General features: G+C 39.5%; 1 protein-coding gene across 2 annotated transcripts in view; it reads right to left on the bottom strand.

Annotated features, from left to right (window-relative positions):
* LOC128696380 (uncharacterized) overlaps positions 1 to 13164 on the bottom strand; it is a 320039-nt gene that overhangs the window by 196874 nt on the left and 110001 nt on the right. The window lies entirely within an intron of this gene.

The following is a 13164-nucleotide window of genomic DNA, read 5'->3' as shown; positions in this document are numbered from 1 at the left end:
AAAAACCTCTCACATTGATAAACATCTACAGAGTTCCACAGTCAAACATTAGCCAATTTAGTCAAAACCTAGGAAGTATGATAACTGATGCACGCATGAACAAAGATCACTTACTACTCTCAGGTGACTTCAATATAAATCTCCTGCAAGACCAGGACCCACACGTTACTGAATTCACAAACACAATGAGTAACTGTATGTTGCTACCAACAGTAACAAAACCTACAAGAGTTACAGAGACTAGTGTTTCCCTACTTGACCACATCTGGACCAACACCATATCCCCTTTAAAATCAGGCATAATTACAGATAATACCACAGACCACTACCCTACTTTCCTCATAACAACTCTTGGTAAACTACCCCAAGACACTACTAAAGTCACCTTCAGACTTCACAATGATGCAGCCATTAATAACTTCACAACAGCAGTAGCAAACATTGACTGGCACACTGAGCTAGAAATCTATACAGATATTGACGAATGTATTAATAACTTTATAAAAAAGACCCAATACCTCTATAACAAGCACTGCCCTAAAAAAACTAAACAGATGACAGCTAAGAGACTGAACAGTCCCTGGCTAACACCCAGCATTCTCAAATCCATAAATACAAAACACCAATATGAAAAACAGTACAGAATGGGTCACATAACCAGAGACCAAACAAAACGTTACTCGTCAATCCTAACCAGCCTGATAAGAAGGGCAAAAAAATTGTATTATGAGAACAGATTATCCAACTTACGAGGTGATATAAAAAAGACCTGGAAAACCCTATCAGAAATTCTGGGAACAAAAAAGATATCACGAAATAGCGAAATAAAATTAGCAAAATCAGATGAACCCCAACTCCCACCAACAGAAACAGCAAACAGACTCAATGATTTCTTCTCCACTATAGGACAAAACCTTGCCAATAAAATCCCAAGCTCAGATACCCCACCAAATGACTACCTCACCGGCAACTACCCGAACACACTGTTCCTAGCTCTGACTAACCCATACGAAGTCTCCCTTATTATCAACGCACTAAAAAACAAGGCAGGAGATTTAAATACCTTACCACCCTTTATATACAAAAAAGTGTCACAAGTGCTATCACCAATCATTGCAACACTCTTTAACAAATCCATTGAATCCTCCACCTTCCCTACAGTACTCAAAATAGCAAGGGTCACCCCGATCCACAAAGGAGACCAAACAGAGTTGAATAACTATAGGCCAATATCCAACTTACACCCTCTCTCAAAAATCTTCGAAAAATTAATTCATAAACGAATCTACTCCTACCTTATCTCCCAAAACATACTCAACCCCTGCCAATTTGGATTCAGGCCTAATAAAAATACTAATGATGCTATTATACACATGCTAGAACATATATACACTGCAATAGAGAAAAAAGAAGTCCCACTGGGGATCTTCATTGACTTACGTAAAGCTTTTGATACAGTTGACCATGACTTGCTCCACGTAAAATTGTCACACTATGGTATAAGAGGGCACTCCCTCAACTACCCCAAGTCATACCTCAGCAACAGAAGCCAATATGTGTACGCAAATGGGGCAAACTCTTCTGCACAACCAATTACAGTTGGTGTCCCACAGGGAAGTGTCCTTGGCCCTCTTCTCTTTCTCCTATACATAAATGACCTACCAAATGCTTCGCAATTACTCAAACCCACACTATTTGCAGATGACACTACATACGTCTTCTCTCACCCGAGCCCAGTCACGCTAGCCAATACTGTAAATACCGAATTACAGAAAATATCTACCTGGATGAGGACTAACAAACTTACACTAAACATTGACAAGACCTACTTCATTCAGTTTGGTAACAGAGCTACAGATGTCCCTCTTAACATAATGATAAATGGATCACCTATCACAAAGCTAACAGAGGGAAAATTCTTAGGAATCCACCTTGATAATAGACTCAAATTTCATACACATATACAACAAATTTCTAAGAAAATTTCCAAGACTGTAGGCATACTATCGAAGATACGGTACTATGCTCCACAATCAGCCCTCCTGGCCCTATATCACTCTCTTATTTACCCCTATCTCACCTATGGAATTTGTGCATGGGGCTCAACAACAATTAACCATCTCAGACCACTAATTACCCAACAAAAGGATGCAGTTAGAATGATAACAAATTCTCACTACAGGCAGCACACTCCACCAATATTCAATACACTAAACCTACTCACCATACAAAACATCCATACTTATTACTGCACCTATTACATACATAGAACACTTAACTCTGATATTAACCCTCCCCTCAAACATCTCCTTGCCAACCTCAACAGAACACATGACCATAACACAAGGCACAGATCACTCTTTGATGTTCCTCGTGTCCATCTCACACTATGCAAAAACTCAATGCACATAAAAGGCCCTAAAATCTGGAATTCATTACCTGTATATATAAAAGAAACACTACCTGTTTATAAATTCAAGTCTTTTCTCAAAGATCACTTACTCACCCAAAACCAAATAAATACTGAATAACTGAACCTTATAAATTGTATATCTTAAATGTTTCTCACAATTATATCACATAAATGTTAAACCTAAAACCCAATCTAACTTTATTATTTTTTAAATACACTACCTAACAGAATACTCCATATGACTGAATGTACAACAATGCATGCAACCATATGACCTGTCTTTGTAATACTCACTTGTGCTTTATAGTAATCTGTTTACATTAATGTTTTATCACTGATTTCATCATTGCTTAGTTAATCTTAAGTTAATTTTAAGCCAGCCCATAATGCTATGCATAGTATAAGTGGCTTTGGCATGCTGCTCTTATCTGTATTTTTTTGTACCTCTGTATGTGTGCTCAAATTGTTAATAAATAAATAAATAAATAAATGAAAATGTGTATATTAACTTAATATGCGACATTTAATGAGACTCGGTGATTATTATTATTATTATTATTATTATTATTATTATTTCTAATATGGCGTCACTTGTACAAGTCGTCTCCTACCACATCTCATATTTATGTTTATTTATTCTACTGTGGGGTGTATTTATCATATTTATATGTCATGCATCATGTTTATATAATTTTGAAAAAATATCATTGATGGATTAATGAAAATGTGCATATTAACGTAACATACAACATTTAAATGAGACTCGGTGATTATTATCATTACTAATATGACGTCTCGAGACATAAGACACTGATTTTAATGTGTACCTGCACGCCAGCACAGTATGTAAGTTTATTTAGGTACAGGTATACATAAGAATAATTATCAGAGTACAGTATATATAAAATATGAAATAACACTTAAAAACACTTGAAATTTTGGAGTTTCCAGACATAATGGAGAGACTTAGTGCTTACGGATCTCACAGAGAATGTAAACAAACTGGGTGGGGCGCGGTGACCGTATTAGAAAGTCAGGTGGGGGGAGCCGTATAGCGAGTTTTGGTCATAATTTGAAATGACCATATTAGCGGTACGCCATAAAGCGAAATGCCGTAAAGTGGGGCAATCACAGTACTAGGGGGAGAGAGCACAACTTTGTAGTACCCACAGTCAGTGGCCAGGCGTCAAACACCTTTTATTGTACAGCAATAAAGGAATGGAACAGACTACCAGCACATGCCAAAGCCAGTGATAGCATGAACCAGTTCAAGAAGACTGCCAAAAAGTATCTGATGAATGAAGCTACAGAAAGGGAGGGGAATGATTTTCTATTTTTTAGCTAAAATACGTGTAAATTTTACCTTATCCCTAGTAATGACCCTCGTATTGTAGATAGTATTAATGACCCTCGTGTAGTAGATAGTCTTTTTAGTATGATAATAAGATGTTATCTTCATTGTAGAATAATAAGAAAATATTATAACCTTTATATTATAATAATAAGGTAAAAGGACCCAAATGGAAATAAGTCACTCCGTCTGACTTTTTTGGGTTATCCTAGGTTCTCTACACATATGCTGCTATGTATGATAATTCTATGTAACTGTATTTGTGTATACCTGAATAAATTTACTTACTTACTTACTTACATAACTGTAAAAATTTTTTTTTTTTTGTGAATATTTTTGTTTTGGGTGGGAGAGTTTCAGTGGAGAGGAATAAATGGGATTAGGTCAGGGGTTTCAAATAGAGTTAGAGCTAAAGAAGGAGTAGCAATAATGTTGAAGGATAAGCTATGGCAGGAAAAGAGGGACTATAAATGTATAAATTCAAGGATTATGTGGAGTAAAATAAAGATTGGATGTGAAAAGTGGGTTATAATAAGCGTGTATGCACCTGGAGAAGAGAGAAGTGTAGAGGAGAGAGAGAGATTTTGGGAAATGTTGAGTGAATGCGTGGGGAGTTTTGAATCAAGTGTGAGAGTAATGGTGGTTGGGGATTTCAATGCTAAAGTGGGTAAAAATGTTATGGAGGGAGTAGTAGGTAAATTTGGGGTGCCAGGGGTAAATGTAAATGGGGAGCCTTTAATTGAGCTATGTGTAGAAAGAAATTTGGTAATAAGTAATACATATTTTATGAAAAAGAGGATAAATAAATATACAAGGTATGATGTAGCACGTAATGAAAGTAGTTTATTAGATTATGTATTGGTGGATAAAAGGTTGATGGGTATGCTCCAGGATGTACATGTTTATAGAGGGGCAACTGATATATCGGATCATTATTTAGTTGTAGCTACAGTTAGAGTAAGAGGTAGATGGGAAAAGAGGAAGGTGGCAACAACAAGTAAGAGGGAGGTGAAAGTGTATAAACTAAGGGAGGAGGAAGTTCGGGTGAGATATAAGCGACTATTGGCAGAAAGGTGGGATAGTGCAAAGATGAGTAATGGGGGGGGTTGAAGAGGGTTGCAATAGTTTTAAAAATGCAGTATTAGAATGTGGGGCAGAAGTTTGTGGTTATAGGAGGGTGGGTGCAGGAGGAAAGAGGAGTGATTGGTGGAATGATGAAGTAAAGGGTGTGATAAAAGAGAAAAAGGTAGCTTATGAGAGGTTTTTACAAAGCAGAAGTGTTAAAAGAAGAGCAGAATATATGGAGAGTAAAAGAAAGGTAAAGAGAGTGGTGAGAGAGTGCAAAAGGAGAGCAGATGATAGAGTGGGAGAGGCACTGTCAAGAAATTTTAATGAAAATAAGAAAAAATTTTGGAGTGAGTTAAACAAGTTAAGAAAGCCAAGGGAAAATATGGATTTGTCAGTTAAAAACAGAGTAGGGGAGTTAGTAGATGGGGAGATGGAGGTATTAGGTAGATGGCGAGAATATTTTGAGGAACTTTTAAATGTTAAGGAAGAAACAGAGGCAGTAATTTCATGCACTGGTCAGGGAGGTATACCATCTTTTAGGAGTGAAGAAGAGCAGAATGTAAGTGTGGGGGAGGTACGTGAGGCATTATGTAAAATGAAAGGGGGTAAAGCAGCTGGAACTGATGGGATTATGACAGAAATGTTAAAAGCAGGGGGGGATATAGTGTTGGAGTGGTTGGTACTTTTGTTTAATAAATGTATGAAAGAGGGGAAGGTACCTAGGGATTGGCGGAGAGCATGTATAGTCCCTTTATATAAAGGGAAAGGGGACAAAAGAGACTGTAAAAATTATAGAGGAATAAGCTTAATGAGTATACCAGGAAAAGAAAAGTGTACGGTAGGGTTATAATTGAAAGAATTAGAGGTAAGACAGAATGTAGGATTGCGGATGAGCAAGGAGGTTTCAGAGTGGGTAGGGGATGTGTAGATCAAGTGTTTACATTGAAGCATATATGTGAACAGTATTTAGATAAAGGTAGGGAAGTTTTTATTGCATTTATGGATTTAGAAAAGGCATATGATAGAGTGGATAGAGGAGCAATGTGGCAGATGTTGCAAGTATATGGAATAGGTGGTAAGTTATTAAATGCTGTAAAGAGTTTTTATGAGGATAGTGAAGCTCAGGTTAGGGTGTGTAGAAGAGAGGGAGACTATTTCCCGGTAAAAGTAGGTCTTAGACAGGGATGTGTAATGTCACCATGGTTGTTTAATATATTTATAGATGGGGTTGTAAAGGAAGTAAATGCTAGGGTGTTCGGGAGAGGGGTGGGATTAAATTTTGGGGAATCAAATTCAAAATGGGAATTGACACAGTTACTTTTTGCTGATGATACTGTGCTTATGGGAGATTCTAAAGAAAAATTGCAAAGGTTAGTGGATGAGTTTGGGAATGTGTGTAAAGGTAGAAAGCTGAAAGTGAACATAGAAAAGAGTAAGGTGATGAGGGTGTCAAATGATTTAGATAAAGAAAAATTGGATATCAAATTGGAGAGGAGGAGTATGGAAGAAGTGAATGTTTTCAGATACTTGGGAGTTGACGTGTCGGCGGATGGATTTATGAAGGATGAGGTTAATCATAGAATTGATGAGGGAAAAAAGGTGAGTGGTGCGTTGAGGTATATGTGGAGTCAAAAAACGTTATCTATGGAGGCAAAGAAGGGAATGTATGAAAGTATAGTAGTGCCAACACTTTTATATGGGTGTGAAGCTTGGGTGGTAAATGCAGCAGCGAGGAGACGTTTGGAGGCAGTGGAGATGTCCTGTTTAAGGGCAATGTGTGGTGTAAATATTATGCAGAAAATTCGGAGTTTGGAAATTAGGAGGTGTGGAGTTAATAAAAGTATTAGTCAGAGGGCAGAAGAGGGGTTGTTGAGGTGGTTTGGTCATTTAGAGAGAATGGATCAAAGTAGAATGACATGGAAAGCATATAAATCTATAGGGGAAGGAAGGCGGGGTAGGGGTCGTCCTCGAAAGGGTTGGAGAGAGGGGGTAAAGGAGGTTTTGTGGGCGAGGGGCTTGGACTTCCAGCAAGCGTGCGTGAGCGTGTTAGATAGGAGTGAATGGAGACGAATGGTACTTGGGACCTGACGATCTGTTGGAGTGTGAGCAGGGTAATATTTAGTGAAGGGATTCAGGGAAACCGGTTATTTTCATATAGTCGGACTTGAGTCCTGGAAATGGGAAGTACAATGCCTGCACTTTAAAGGAGGGGTTTGGGATATTGGCAGTTTGGAGGGATATGTTGTGTATCTTTATATGTGTATGCTTCTAGACTGTTGTATTCTGAGCACCTCTGCAAAAACAGTGATAATGTGCGAGTGTGGTGAAAGTGTTGAATGATGATGAAAGTATTTTCTTTTTGGGGATTTTCTTTCTTTTTTGGGTCACCCTGCCTCGGTGGGAGACGGCCGACTTGTTGGGAAAAAAAAAAAAAAAAAAAAAAAAAATTTTTTGTTTGGAAGGAATTAATTGTATTTCCATTAATTCTTATGGAAAATATTAATTCAGTTATCGGCCAATCTTCAGGAATGGATTATGGCTGATAACCAGGGGTTCACTGTACAAAACTATATTGTATAATACAATTGCAAGTATACTGAATAACTCTGAGCAACCTCATGCTTAAGTTTAATGCTCTACTGTGAAGTATAATAGCTTAACCCTTTGAGGGTCCATGCCATAGATCTACGGCTATACGTTGAGGGTCCAAACCGTACATCTACACCATGAGCTCAGCTCACTCTGATAAGCTGTGAGTGGTAAATTTGGGCCTAGATATGAGAGAATACATCTATGTGGTATGTGTGCACCACATACCACAGTGTTTTTTTGTACAGGTCCCCCTCAACATTCGCGAGGGTTAGGGGATCAAGAGCCTCGCGAATGTTGAAAAATCACGAATTTTTGGTGCCCCAAAATATTGTAGGGAAATATAATATAATACTGCTTCCTTAACTTGTTGAACCATGAACAATCATAAAATACATGAAAACGTCATAAATTGTACTAAATACATACATGTTATGGTTTAACCCTTTGACTGTCGCGGCCGTATATATATGTTTACGAGGTACCGTGTTTGACGTATATATACTCATAAATTCTAGCGGCTTCAAATCAGGCAGGAGAAAGCTGGTAGGCCCACATGTGAGAGAATGGGTCTGTGTGGTCAGTGTGCACCATATAAAAAAAATCCTGGAGCACGCAGTGCATAATGAGAAAAAAAAACTCCGACCGTTTTTTTTTAATTAAAATGCTGACTTTGTGGTCTATTTTCGTATAGTATTTGTGGTTGTATTCTCGTTTTCTTGGTCTCATTTGATAGAATGGAAACTATATTATAGAAATAGAGGTGATTTTGATTAATTTTACTATAAAAAGAACCTGCAAATGGAGCACAAAGTACGGGAAATGTTTGATTTTTGCCGATGTTCAAAAGTAAACAAATGATGTCATTGTCCAAGAAATGTCCAAATAGCCATTCTAATATGCAGTCATGAATGGGTTGATGTAATTTTTACAATTATTAAAGTATTGCAGTAGTCTGCATAACAGTAAATCTTATATTTTTTGTTTGAATAAAATTTCAAAATAAAAAGCAAGAGTAATATCAGAGGGGCCTGGAGACATGACTGATGAACAAAGAAAATGTTATTTTAGAGCCAGGAATGTCTACATTGTTCATTCTGGTCCTTATTTTGAAATTGTCATATTTTTTAATTTTCGTGAAATTGGCCAAATTGCAAATTTCTGACCATGTTATTGGGTGGTTGAAATCGGTAAATGGGCAGTTTCTTGTACTCAATCGATGGAAAAAATGGAATTCTGAAGAAATAGCTATGAGTTTCGTCAACTGGAATAATGGAATTAGCTGAAAATAGGGCTCAAAGTGGGTGAAATCGCCGATTTGTAAATATCGCCGAAGTCGCTAACTTCGCGAGAGCGTAATTCCATCAGTTTTCCATCAAATTTCATTTTTTTTTGGTGTCATTACAATCGAGAAAAGATTCTCTATCATTTCATCAGAAAAAATAATTTTTTTTTTAAATTTTGCGACACCAGGAGACATGTCAGGATTGGGGGTTGCGACAGTCAAAGGGTTAATAACATTTATGTAATTAAATACCACTGCCTCCACCAATGTTTCCACCACTTCCTCAACCACTGCGAGTCCCAACTACCCTCCCTCCGACCCCCGCAACTGGCAGCCAGCCCTCCCTCCACTCAGTGTGGCGAGTGTTTTGTTTGTTCATTTATTATTTTATTATCACACCGGCCGATTCCCACCAAGGCAGGGTGGCCCGAAAAAGAAAAACTTTCACCATCATTCACTCCATCACTGTCTTGCCAGAAGGGTGCTTTACACTACAGTTTTTAAACTGCAACATTAACACCCCTCCTTCAGAGTGCAGGCACTGTACTTCCCATCTCCAGGACTCAAGTCCGGCCTGCCGGTTTCCCTGAATCCCTTCATAAATGTTACTTTGCTCACACTCCAACAGCACGTCAAGTATTAAAAACCATTTGTCTCCATTCACTCCTATCAAACACGCTCACGCATGCCTGCTGGAAGTCCAAGCCCCTCGCACACAAAACCTCCTTTACCCCCTCCCTCCAACCCTTCCTAGGCCGACCCCTACCCCGCCTTCCTTCCACTACAGACTGATACACTCTTGAAGTCATTCTGTTTCGCTCCATTCTCTCTACATGTCCGAACCACCTCAACAACCCTTCCTCAGCCCTCTGGACAACAGTTTTGGTAATCCCGCACCTCCTCCTAACTTCCAAACTACGAATTCTCTGCATTATATTCACACCACACATTGCCCTCAGACATGACATCTCCACTGCCTCCAGCCTTCTCCTCGCTGCAACATTCATCACCCACACTTCACACCCATATAAGAGCGTTGGTAAAACTATACTCTCATACATTCCCCTCTTTGCCTCCAAGGACAAAGTTCTTTGTCTCCACAGACTCCTAAGTGCACCACTCACTCTTTTTCCCTCATCAATTCTATGATTCACCTCATCTTTCATAGACCCATCCGCTGACACGTCCACTCCCAAATATCTGAATATGTTCACCTCCTCCATACTCTCTCCCTCCAATCTGATATTCAATCTTTCATCACCTAATCTTTTTGTTATCCTCATAACCTTACTCTTTCCTGTATTCACCTTTAATTTTCTTCTTTTGCACACCCTACCAAATTCATCCACCAATCTCTGCAACTTCTCTTCAGAATCTCCCAAGAGCACAGTGTCATCAGCAAAGAGCAGCTGTGACAACTCCCACTTTGTGTGTGATTCTTTATCTTTTAACTCCACGCCTCTTGCCAAGACCCTCGCATTTACTTCTCTTACAACCCCATCTATAAATATATTAAACAACCACGGTGACATCACACATCCTTGTCTAAGGCCTACTTTTACTGGGAAAAAATTTCCCTCTTTCCTACATACTCTAACTTGAGCCTCACTATCCTCGTAAAAACTCTTCACTGCTTTCAGTAACCTACCTCCTACACCATACACTTGCAACATCTGCCACATTGCCCCCCTATCCACCCTGTCATATGCCTTTTCCAAATCCATAAATGCCACAAAGACCTCTTTAGCCTTATCTAAATACTGTTCACTTATATGTTTCACTGTAAACACCTGGTCCACACACCCCCTACCTTTCCTAAAGCCTCCTTGTTCATCTGCTATCCTATTCTCCGTCTTACTCTTAATTCTTTCAATTATAACTCTACCATACACTTTACCAGGTACACTCAACAGACTTATCCCCCTATAATTTTTGCACTCTCTTTTATCCCCTTTGCCTTTATACAAAGGAACTATGCATGCTCTCTGCCAATCCCTAGGTACCTTACCCTCTTCCATACATTTATTAAATAATTGCACCAACCACTCCAAAACTATATCCCCACCTGCTTTTAACATTTCTATCTTTATCCCATCAATCCCGGCTGCCTTACCCCCTTTCATTTTACCTACTGCCTCACGAACTTCCCCCACACTCACAACTGGCTCTTCCTCACTCCTACAAGATGTTATTCCTCCTTGCCCTATACACGAAATCACAGCTTCCCTATCTTCATCAACATTTAACAATTCCTCAAAATATTCCTTCCATCTTCCCAATACCTCTAACTCTCCATTTAATAACTCTCCTCTCCTATTTTTAACTGACAAATCCATTTGTTCTCTAGGCTTTCTTAACTTGTTAATCTCACTCCAAAACTTTTTCTTATTTTCAACAAAATTTGTTGATAACATCTCACCCACTCTCTCATTTGCTCTCTTTTTACATTGCTTCACCACTCTCTTAACTTCTCTCTTTTTCTCCATATACTCTTCCCTCCTTGCATCACTTCTACTTTGTAAAAACTTCTCATATGCTAACTTTTTCTCCCTTACTACTCTCTTTACATCATCATTCCACCAATCGCTCCTCTTCCCTCCTGCACCCACTTTCCTGTAACCACAAACTTCTGCTGAACACTCTAACACTACATTTTTAAACCTACCCCATACCTCTTCGACCCCATTGCCTATGCTCTCATTAGCCCATCTATCCTCCAATAGCTGTTTATATCTTACCCTAACTGCCTCCTCTTTTAGTTTATAAACCTTCACCTCTCTCTTCCCTGATGCTTCTATTCTCCTTGTATCCCATCTACCTTTTACTCTCAGTGTAGCTACAACTAGAAAGTGATCATTATTTGTTCATCATTTGTTCATTATTTGTTCATTATTTGCTATTAAACTACAGTATAAATAATGTAAACACATTCATGACTGCATATTAGAATGGCTATTTGGACAGGTATTGGACGGTGACATCAGCAAAGAATCAAACATTTCTGCTACTGCTAATAATAACAACAATAATAATAATAATAATAATAATAATAATAATAATAATAATAATAAATGCGACAGAATTGAAGAAGGAAATTGTACAAAAATACGAGGGAGTGGTTGACACATTGTCAGTGTGGCTTTGTTTATGCTGGAGTGAACATTAGTCTCCCTGCTCTTCCAAACATTTCACAATAATTCATTGTGTTTGGTGCTTGTAGATTGAGTGTGACTGGAATGGTTGAGGAAGCGGTTGAGGCAGTGGTTGAGGCAGCGGTTGAAGCAGTGGGTGAGGCAGCAGTTGAGGCAGTGGGTGAGGCAGTGGGTGAGGCAGCGGTTGAAGCAGTGGGTGAGGCAGCGGTTGAAGCAGTGGATGAGGCAGCGGTTGAAGCAGTGGGTGAGGCAGCGGTTGAAGCAGTGGGTGAGGCAGCGGTTGAGGCAGTGGGTGAGGCAGCGGTTGAGGCACTGGTAGAGGCAGCAGTTTAGGCAGGGGTTGAGGCAGCGGTTTAGGCAGGGGTTGAGGCAGCGGTTGAGGCAATGGTGGAGGCAGCAGTTGAGGCAGTGGTATTTAATAACATGTTATAAATAATAATAATACATATTATTAACATTTATTATTATTATTATTATTATTATTATTATTAGCATGTATGTTATTAAATACCACTGCCTCGCCCACTGCCTCACCCACTGCCTCAACCGCTGTTTCACCCACTGCCTCACCCACTGCCTCAACCGCTGCCTCGCCCACTGCCTCACCCACTGCCTCACCCACTGCCTCGCCCACTGCCTCGCCCACTGCCTCGCCCACTGCCTCACCCACTGCCTCAACCACTGCCTCAACTGCAGTCTCACCCACTGCCTCACCCACTGCCTCGTCCACTGCCTCGTCCACTGCCTCGCCCACTGCCTCGCCCACTGCCTCAACCACTGCCTCAACCACTGCCTCAACTGCTGTCTCAACCACTGCCTCACCCACTGCCTCACCCACTGCCTCAACCGCTGCCTCAACCGCTGCCTCGCCCACTGCCTCAACCACTGCCTCACCCACTGCCTCACCCACTGCCTTAACCGCTTCCTCAACCACTCCAGTCACACTCAATCTACAAGCACCAAACAATGAATTATTGTGAAATGTTTGGAAGAGCATGGAGACTAATGTTCACTCCAGCATAAACAAAGTCACACTGACAATGTGTCAACCACTCCCTCGTATTTTTGTACAATTTCCTTCTTCAATTCTATCGCATTTATTATTATTATTATTATTGTTATTATTAGCAGTAGCAGAAATGTTTGATTCTTTGCTGTGTTCAAGAGTAAACACATGATGTCACCGTCCAATACCTGGCCAAAAAGCCATTCCAATATGCAGTCATGAATGTGTTTACATTATTTATACTGTAGTTTAATAGCAAATAATGAACAAACAAAACACTCGCCACACTGAGTGGTGGGA

The sequence above is a fragment of the Cherax quadricarinatus genome, chromosome 39 (genome assembly GCF_038502225.1).
Source record: "Cherax quadricarinatus isolate ZL_2023a chromosome 39, ASM3850222v1, whole genome shotgun sequence".
NCBI classification, from domain to species: domain Eukaryota; kingdom Metazoa; phylum Arthropoda; class Malacostraca; order Decapoda; family Parastacidae; genus Cherax; species Cherax quadricarinatus.
This window is presented reverse-complemented; position numbering and strand designations above follow the sequence as displayed.